This window comes from Bos taurus, chromosome 13 (assembly GCF_002263795.3).
Source record: "Bos taurus isolate L1 Dominette 01449 registration number 42190680 breed Hereford chromosome 13, ARS-UCD2.0, whole genome shotgun sequence".
NCBI lineage: Eukaryota > Metazoa > Chordata > Mammalia > Artiodactyla > Bovidae > Bos > Bos taurus.
In genome coordinates, this window is record NC_037340.1 from 79706582 (window position 1) to 79716899 (window position 10318).

A 10318-nucleotide genomic window follows, 5' to 3' on the forward strand; every position below is an offset into this window, starting at 1 on the left:
CAGTATCAGGTCATTTCTGCTTCTCTTTTTGGTTTTCAGTGCCATCAGCATAATCTCTGTCAGAGGGTGGGAGTTTTACATTTGCAATTCTAGATTTTTCTTTCTGCTGGGTTTCCGGCAGCCCACTGCTGTTTTTCACATCTCTTAACTGCACATCAAATGAATCAAGCCCTGGAACTAGTCCTAAGGTGTTTCCTGGGGAAGGGGAGGGGGGTGGTCCCTGGGGGATCTCTCTCTTTGCAGTTTAAGATTTTGAAAGGCATAACTTTGTGGTCAGGGGCGAGCAAGTTCTCTGAGTCAGCTTTTTCAGTTCAAACCCCCACTTTCTTCCCTCCCGAGTCACTGCTCTGGGTGCTTGGGGGCTCCAACCTGCTTCCTGACAGTCATCCTTCCCAAACCTGACTGTGCGATGAAGCACCTGCTGGGTTTTCCAAAAATGAGGATTTCTCAGGCTGGGCTTCTATCTTACAGGCACAGACTCTGATGGCAAGAGTCCCCTCTCTCGAGCCTCAGCCATCAGAAAGAGCTACGGACAAAGGAAAATGCACACTAATTTAAGACTCATTCTGATTACTGACCAAGCCCCATCTCTGTAGGTGCCACCTGTGCTGAGACCACCTCCCTCCACCATTCTGCAACTCCCAGCCTCCTCCGCGCACAGTGACGTCATTTCCTGGTACGTTTGCTGTCAGCTTCTCCCACCAGGAGGGCAGGCCGACCCTCTTCATGGGCACAGCGCCTGGGGGTGCCCGCACCGCTCAGTGACTCGGGATTACAGAGTGAGCGAAGGACTTGACTATAAAAAATTCCATCAGCAGGCAGGGACCCCAGTCCTTTCCGAACCTGATCTCCTTTAGTACAGATGCGGGAAGGCAGTTCAGAGTGGAGCTCCCCTGTGAGCCTCTCAGCTCAGCTGCCGCAGGGCCGCTGAAGCCATCACGTACTCCTAGGACATCTGGGCTTTTGAGATGCAGAAAGATGGGTCTGGCAGCATCCTTCATAGTAGCAAAAAGCTGGAAACAAAAGGAATAAATGCTGGCACAGTCACACTATGGAATGTCATATAGTTGGCCCTTTGAATCCTTGGATGTGGAGCCCATGCGCAGGGAAGCCCAACCATATACTACGTTATTTCGTATCAGGGACTTGAGCCATCTGTGGATTTCAGCATGGGCGGTAGTAGGCCTGAAACCAGTTCAGCTAAGGTTACCAGGTGGCGGTTACTTATTGTACGACAATAAGTAAAAAGAATGGACAAATCTGTGAGAATTGTGTCCGGTGAATTTGATGGAGTGACAAGAATAAAATGCACTAAAGCGGAAAATCGGAGAAGGCACTGGCACCCCGCTCCAGTACTCTTGCTTGGCAAATCCCATGGACGGAGAGGCCTGGTGGGCTGCAGTCCATGGGGTCGCTAAGAGTCGGACACGACTGAAGCGACTTAGCAGCAGCAGCAATGCATAAAATACTACCTCATTTAGGGAAAACAATAAGTTATCCTTGTTGAGGATTACTTAAACCTGGATAAAAATATGACATGATAGCAACTTCATTGTGAAGACTGCTAGTGTGTAGGGGCTGAGTAGGAGAAGAGGGGAGAAGATTATGGAGAAGGGAGATGTTGGCAGAAATCAAGAAAAAAAAGAGGAAGAAAATTAGATGGTTGTGATAGTCGGACACCACTGAGCGACTGATCTGATCTGATATTAAAATCATGTATTTATGAAAATTATGTAATTATGCTTGCATGTAGATAAGCAGAACTGCTTTTTTTTTTTTTTTTAATGTGAGATGTACCTGAAATGATGGAAGAAACTTTGAATGTATTTTTTAGGAAAGAAAGATGAAGAAGAAATAAGCTAATGTTTAACTTAGGAGCTGACTAGAAAGAGAAACGAGGTCAATGCCAAGAAAGATGGAAATAAAAGGAATCATCTATCTGAGATTTTTTAAAAATGGAAACGTCTTAAAGCTAATACGGAATGTTAGTAGTTGCTTATTAAGCATGAAGAAGACAGGGATGCTCATTGTGTTATTTTTTTCTACTTTTCTGTGTTCTTACACTTTCTTGTTAGGAAAGAAAAAACTACATCAAAAGGCACAGTCAGCAAAGTGTCCCCATGAGGGCCACTCTCTTCCAGAAGCAGGCGGCACGCCTCCTGGGGCCGATGATTTCAGTGTTCCTCTGTTCTGGGGGCTGCTGCCCCCAAGCCAGGACCTGTACATCAGTGGGGGATACAGACAAACCAGGGGACCCTGATTCTGATTTCCCTCCGCCCGCCTTCACTTCTCTGCCTACTGCCCCCTTACGGAAGGCATCTCTCAGGGTTTTGTCTGATTTTGGTATTTCGGGGGTTGAGCATATGGTGGGGACAGCTGGGGTCCACACTTTGGAGCTGCCCAGGACTAGCTGTGGGATTTTCTTCAAGGAGGAAAGGAGAGGAGGCAGGTGCTCGAGGCGGAGCTTGGCATGGAGGAAGGAGCCTTCTTTCTTCCTCTCGCCATGGGGTCCACTCCCGCATCTCAGTAGCTAATTCTGAAGTCTGCCTTTTTCTGCAGGTTTTACTTCTGGATGGTTCTCCAGTCTGCCTACGGTCACACCAAAACTACGCAGCTCCTTCTGAGCCAGGCAGTGGGCACCCAGCATGGTAAATAGCTACTTACACCTGTCTTCCCGTGGGTCCAGTGGGGAGGGTAGATAAGGACTCAAGTGTAGTCCAGGCACTAAAGTGTAGGGCCAGTAGGTCCTCCATCTGACGAGCTGACAAACAGCAATTTCTCTGAAGCTCAGTTTCCTCTTGTATAAAACCAGCATTACAAACTGGCTTCCCTGGTGGCTCAGTGGTAAGGAATCTGCCTGTCCTACAGAAGCCACGGGAGACGCACGTTCGGTCCCTGGGTCAGGATGATCCCCTGGAGGAGGGCATGGCAACCCACTCCAGTGTTCTTGCCTGGAGAGCCCCATGGACAGAGGGGCCTGGGGGGCTGCCGTCCACGGGGCTTTTTGTGTTGGGCTTTTTGTTTCTGGTGTGTCTTCCGTCGTTACAACCAGGAGGCCACAGTCTTTCATGGTTTCATTCACCATCGTTTTCTTAGAGCCTCGACTAGTACCTGGCATATACAGGTATTCTGTACATATTTGTGGAGTCAATTCCTTTTGTTTTATAGTTGGGCTTTAGAATTTAAAAGAAAATTCCCTTGCTTCCTTCCCTAAGAGGAGATATTTTTAAGGGTCTATCTAAAGACCATATCTAGACATTATATTTTTGGGTGGTAGGAAACTCACACCTTCAGTTTTAACTAGATGTCACCAAATGTTTTCCAAAGGGTTGCATCAACTTCCACTCCAAAGAGAAGTTCATAAGGGGTCTCCTTTGACTGCATTCTTTTTTTTTTGGCCATGCCATGTGGCACGTAGGATCTTAGTTCCCTGACCAGGGATTGAATCCGAGCCCCCTGCGTTGGAAGCCTGGCCTTAACCACTGGACCACCAGGGAAGTCCCTTGTCCGCATTCTTTCTAGGATTGGGTATGATCAGACTTTTAAATGCTCTGCCGAAGATTTCTCTTGAAAGGGGAATATGCAGATGAAGATGTTTTCAGACTATATCACACCTTTAAATGTTTTTTTAAGTACTGTTACTAGATTTTGACATTGTTCTCACCCCAGACCTCAGCTCAAATGTCCCCCCTCTCCCCTCCCCGCAGGCTGGTCCCAAATCCCTATAGAGGCTGGTCTCCTCTTCAGTCCCATCTCTCTGTTTATCTCCTGCATGAAGCACTGGAATCAGAAATAATCTTTTGAACAGTTCTTTTTGATTGCTTTCTCCTCAGTGTGTCTACAGGGGCTCTTATCTGTCATCACCAGATTTCCGAGCCTTGTCCAGAGCCTGAGTAAGAATGTAAGAAATACTTATAAAATAAAGGAAAGAATATACGACCTTTTACAAAGCTAAAGCCATTTAGACATTTATTAGACATCAGGTTTATTTTTTAAATCTTAACAGTGTTAGGCAAGTACTGTTATCAGATAATCTTCCTCCTCTATTTCACCCTTACCACTTCTGAACCACAGATTTCATAATTCACTCAATAAGTGATTGATAGGTCACTTCTTTGCCAGTGACTGTGCCATGGAAGTACTCACGGGATGAAGACAGGATTATACATCTGCAGTTTTGCTGGAAGTGGGGGTTGGGTGACCGAGCCAGAGTGAAATGTGGAATCTGGCTTCAAGAATTTCTCAAAAGAAGGAACTTTTTTTCAGTAGAGAAGTAATAGTGGGAATAATAATGAGAGCTAAAATATTCTGGATGTTTACCATGTACGAGGCCCTGAACTAGCTGCTTTACGTGAATTGTATTTTTAATCATCAGAAAAGCCATACAGGGTAGTTACTGTTAAAGTGCAGTCACCTCTAGGTCCATTTAACTTCTCTGAATTCTACTATATGTGTGTAGGGAGAAAAGGGAGAGAGAGAGAGAAAAAAGAAGGATTTAAATTACCTGGTCAGGGACTTCCCTGGTGGTCCAGTGGCTAAGCCTCCGAGCTCTCAATGTAGAGGGCCTGGGTTCAATCCCCGGTCAGGGAACTAGGTCCCACGTGCTAAGCAGGGAATGCACAGCAGGCCTCTAAGAGTTCACCTACCACAACTAAAGACCCCGCATGCCGCAGTGAAGACTGAAGATTCTGTGTGCTGCACCTAAGATCCGGTGCAGCCAAATAAATACTAAAACAACTGAACAAATTACCCAGGCAGTTGTGTGCCCTGTTACAGGGAACAGGTGGAGTGGGCGGTCCCTGGCCCTGAGTTTTGTCTGGTCTTTGCCAGCTCTACTATTATAACAGAAAGGATGGTCAAGGGCAATTTTTGATCATACTTGATTTTTTCCCCCTCTACACATTAGCTTTTAGAATGAATGCCTGTGCCAGTGGAGGCTCAGAAGAGCTGACTGTCTTCTGTAGCGAAGTTACAGGCTTGCATAAGCAGTTTCAACAACTGCTGGGACCAGTTTCTTTGACCCTAACACATCTCCTAAGTTTAATACGTCACCATGTTTCAGTCCTTGACACAGGTCCATGCTATGAGCACTTTGCATGTGTGCTAAGTCACTTTAGGCGTGTCTGACTCTTTGTGACCCCATGGACTGTAGACCACCAGGCTCCTCCGTCCACGGGATTCTCCAGGCAAAAATCCCATGGGTTGCTGTGCCTTCCTCCAGGGGATCTTTCTGACCCAGGGATCAAACCTGCTTCTCATATGTCTCCTTCACTGGCAGGCGGATTCTTTATCACCAGCGCCATCTGGGAAGCCCAAAATAAAAGTGTTAGTCGCTCAGTCGTGTTCGACTCTTTGGCAACCTGATGGACTGTAGTTCTCTAGGTTCCTCTGTCCATGGGATTCTCCAGGCAAGAATACTAAAGTGAGTAGCAATTTCCTTCTCCAGGGCATCTTCCCGACCCAGGGATTGAACCTGGGTCTCCCATATTGCAGGCAGATTCTTTACCAGTGAGCCACCAGGGCACTTTAGTGCATCAATCATGACTGTTACAGAGATCATTTCCTCCAAGAACACAGAACTGAGCAAGCTCTGGGAGAGCTGCTAAAGACTACCATGAAGTCGCTTTCGCTGGAGGTCTTTTTAACAAGAATAGACTCTAAACTGACTTGAATTTGTTAGATGCGCTGGAGACAGGGGGAAAGAAATCTGGAAGGTTATTCTAAACCCAGGATTCTGTGACCATCTCATTGTTTACCAGATTTCCTTGATCACGAAATCATTTACTAAAAAACAAAAACAACAACAAAAAAGAAATGCACATTGAAGCAAACAAAATAAAACACGGTGCCTGGCACACAGGAAGTGCTCAATAAACATTTGCTGAATAAATGACGGAAGGAAAAAAATCACAAATTGAAAAACAAAATGTAGGACCCGATCCTTGCCAATAACCTTTCTGAAACCATATATGTTTCTATCTTATGTTGGTACGAAACACACACACCCCTACACCTCTTACATAAGTTTGTATCATCATAGCAAAAAACATCTTGATCTTGGTGTTTAACGAACTGTTTAAAGGAGGTCCTCTCTGGGGCTTCCCTGATGGTGCAGCAGGTAAAGAACCTGCCTGCCAATGCGGGAGACACAGGAGACAAGGGTTTGACCTCTGGGTTGGGAAGATCCCCTGGAGAAGGGAGTGGCAACCCACTCCAGTATTCTTGCCTCGAAAATTCCACGGACAGAGGAGCCTCTAGGGTTGCTGTCCATGGCGTCTCAAACAGCTGGACACGACTGAGCGCACGTTGTTTGCTTGTTGTTTGGGGAGAGAGAAACTGTCTCTGGTGCTAAAATGCTTGAATCTTAAGAAGAGGAAGAGACACCAGAGATCTCTCTCTCCTTCACATCCACACACAGTGAAAAGGCCACGCGAGGAGAGAGCCCCCACCAGAAACCAGTCTTGGACTTCCAGCCTCCAAAAGGGGGTGTGGTTCTCCACGATGGAAGCCCAGGCCGACTAACGACAGCTCTACACGAGGGAGGAGACCACCCCCCACACAGACGGCAGTGTGAAGGGCTCTTCCTCTGGGTGTTATTTCCATTTCACATGTAAAGGCACAGGTATGCAGCTGAGCGGGATTTTGAACCCGGCACAGGTCCTTTTTCCAAAGACTGTGTTCTTTGCCACCATGGTGGGGGCAGGGGGCGGGTGAAGCCCATAATTTTAGGATTTCTCTACGATATGCTTTATTTAAAGTTAAAGGCAGTTCCATTTCTCACTTTGTTAAGGGAGGCAGGAGAGGGGAAACCCTGTGAATTTCCCTTTATCAGGATTTTTTCATTACAAGTACCAATAGATGGATGAAATTTGGCTCAAAGTAGAAGTCCATCTCTTACTTCACACTTAACAAGAGCCCAGAGGTTGACCCAGAGGTTCCAAGACTGGTTGAGGAGATGACCAACGCCATCACGAAAGCAGACCTCTCCAGCCCTCCAGCGCATCATGCTCGTCATTCTCACTTTGCCCCCGAGTCTCCCCACAGTCACAGGATGGCGGCTGTAGCCCTGGCACCTCCTCCTACAACCGTGTCAAAGCCGGAAAAGGGGGGAGCGTCGCTCTTTTCGGAGGAGGAAAATCTTCCTTTAAAGTCCTCTAGCAGGTTTTCCGGTTCCCCCCTCTTGTCTGTGGCCAGAACTGGCTTACATGCCCACTTCTAGAACATTCTCTGGCAAAAAGCCTCAATGGATGGGTGGAAAGCTGTTGGGAACTCACTCTCCTTGAGCACCCACCTCCAGATCACCTGAAGAAAATTCAAGATCTGGACTGCAAGGAAGAAGAGGGAGGTGGCAGTTGCGTGTGTGACTGAGACCTTTGCTTGCAATCTTGTTTCAGGCAGAGCTCACTTGTGAAGCTGGGTAAGTGCGGTTCACTCCGGAAGTGCCTAGACCCTACTGCACTGCCTTGCGTCTTCATATTTCAGGCTTTCAAATCACCTTGCTGCTGCCACGCAGATAAAGTGAGTTACTAAACTGCAAGGCGGGATCGTTCCATTATAAACATACTGCTGGTAATTAAATCCTCCAATTACAGGTAGTCAGATTAGTGAGACGAGCAGGGTATATTGTAACTAGTAACTCAATTGGGGTTACTAAAGATGGAAAGAGATAAATTTAAACAGCCTTAAGCTGGACAAAGAAAAGGGCATGAAATCAATTTGTATGTAAATTTCTCCCAGTTAGAACTTCCCAGAAGAAGAGAGTTACACAGAACACATGTTCTTCTGGATTAAAATCCTTCCGAGACAGTCCTGTAGGAACTTCCCTGGTGGTCTAGTGCTGAGACTCCACACTGCCAACTTAGGGGGCCTGGGTTCAATCCCTGGTCAGGGAACTAGATCCTGCATTCTGCAGCTAAGACCTGGCACAGCAAGATAGTTTTTTTTTTTTTTTTTCCCAAAGAGGGGAACAGAAAAATATCTTTTTTTAAAAAAAGACCATCCTGTCAGTTTAAAAGTAACCAAACAATGATGTCAGGAGTTAAGAGTCTAACTGAAGAAAAGAAATGTCATCTTTCTTGACAGTTTACAGGGAACGAGAGAGAAAAGTACGCAGTGTACCTTCCTGACGTTATGTTACTTTTCTTTCCTTTCCAAGGTGGAAGCCTGTTCTACATCCTGCAGCAATTTTCATGTGGGGAAATAATAATATAGGACAAAGAATTATTGATGTCACCGTCTAGGTCGTAGCTTGAATCCATCTTTCCCTACAGATACTCTGTTGATTTAATTGAAGGGAAGCCCAAATGATAATAAAACAGATGATAATGAACACGCTAGCAATAGCGAACCTTCCCAGAGTACTTTCTCTAAACCAGACGCTGTGCTTTCATGACTAAAACCATGATCGCAAACTGGGTTACTGTGAACCCAGCTTCCGAAGGAGGTGGATCCCTCAGTTAGGCCCATTTTACAAAGAAGGAAATTGAAACCTGGAGAGGTTAAGGAACCATCCTGAGAGTCAGAATACTTCAGGGACCTCCCTGATGGTGCAGTGGCTGAGACTCCACGCTCCCAGTGCAGGGGACTGGCCTCAACCCCTGGTCAGGGAACTAGATCCCATGTGATGCAACCAAGAGTCCAAGCTGCGACAAAGACCTGGCCCAGCTAAACTAAACATATGAATATAGGACGATATCTAGTGTGCATGGGTGACGGTGTTAGCTGCTCAGTGGTGTCAGACTCTTTGTGACTTCATGGACTGCAGCCCGCTAGACTCCTCTGTCCATGGAATTCTCCAGGCAAGAATACTCTAGTGGGTTGCCATTCCCTTCTCCAGGGAATCTTCCCCATCCAGGAATCGAACCCAGGTCTCCTGCACTGCAGGCAGATTCTTTTTTTAAATTTATTTTTTTATTGAAGGATAATTGCTTTACAGAATTTTGTTGTTTTCTGTCAAACCTTAACATGAATCAGCCATAGGTATACATATATCCCCTGCCTTTTGAACCTCCCTCCTGTCCCCCTCCCCGTCCTTCCCCTCTAGGTTGATACAGAGCCCCTGTTTGAGTTTCCTGAGACATGCAGCAAATTCCTGGTGGCTGTCTATTTCACATATGGTGATGTAAGCTTCCATGTTTCTCTTTCCATACATCTCCCCCTCTCCTCTCCTCCCCTCTCCCCCATCTGTAAGTCTATTCTCTATGTCTGTTTCTCCATTGCTGCCCTGTAAATAAAGTCTTCGCCTATATATGTGTACATATATTTTTAAAAAAGGATAATTCAGTCTTAGTCCTAGCCCTACCACCAACAAGCCTTATAATTATAGTCCAAAATACAAATCCAAGTCCTAATCCTTGGTACCTTGAACATGACCTTATTTGGAAAAAGGGTCTTTGCAAATAATATTAAGTTGAAGAACTCGGGATGAGATAATTCTGGATCACTTGTGTAGATCTTAAATTCAGTGACAAAAGTTCTTGTAAGAAAAGGAGAAGACAGAGATGCAGAAAGGAAGTCCGTGTGAAGACAGAGGCAGAGACTGGAGTGATGTGGCCACAAGCCAAGAAATGCAAGGAGCACCCAGGAATTGGAGGAGGCAGGAAGAATTCGGCCCTAGAAGCCTTTGAGGGAGCATGGCCCTGCTGACACTTCAATTCAGGATTTGCGTCCTCCAAAACTCTGAGAAAAGAAGTTTCTGTTGTGTTAAGCCAGAACACAGCAGGTTCTAGGTTGTTGTCATGGCAACCCTAGAAACTAATGCTGTGACTACAGGTGGCTCCCTCTCAGGTTCTAGGTTGTTGTCATGGCAACCCTAGAAACTAATGCTGTGACTACAGGTGGCTCCCTCTGGGTCTTGGGTTCCTCATCGGTTACAGGCGAGGTTGGGAATATACCAGCCTCTGAATGTGAGGTGATGAACCTGGGCCAGTCACTGTGGGGGGAATATGTAAGCCAGTGGTTCTAGGACAGGGAACATCTGGGAATGTCCAGACCCTGAGGCTGGGAAAGACTGAGGCCAGGAGAAGGGGGCGACAGGGGATGAGAGGGTTGGATGGCATCACTGACTCGATGGACGTGAGTTTGAGCAAGCTCTGGGAGATAGTGGAGGGCAGGGACACCTCATGTGCTGCAGTCCAAGGGTCACAAAGGGTTGGGTATGACTTGGCGACTGAACAACAACAATGAGAGACTGGTTTTCACGACTGGGTGAGAAGCGGTGGTGAGACTCCTCCTGGCGTCTGGTGAGTGGAGCCCAGGGAAGCTGCTCAGCACCCTCCAACACGCGGGACGGACCCCGCCCCAGAGGACAGCCTGGCTC

The 10318-nt window shown here is 46.7% G+C and overlaps 1 long non-coding RNA gene across 1 annotated transcript; it reads left to right on the forward strand.

The window, feature by feature from the left end:
- The first annotated feature begins 667 nt into the window (after positions 1–667).
- Positions 668–8858, forward strand: LOC132346987 (uncharacterized). Its single transcript, XR_009497054.1, has 4 exons — positions 668–779; positions 2560–2648; positions 7395–7518; positions 8156–8858. It is a non-coding gene; the product is annotated as an uncharacterized lncRNA (long non-coding RNA).
- The last annotated feature ends 1460 nt before the right edge of the window (positions 8859–10318 follow it).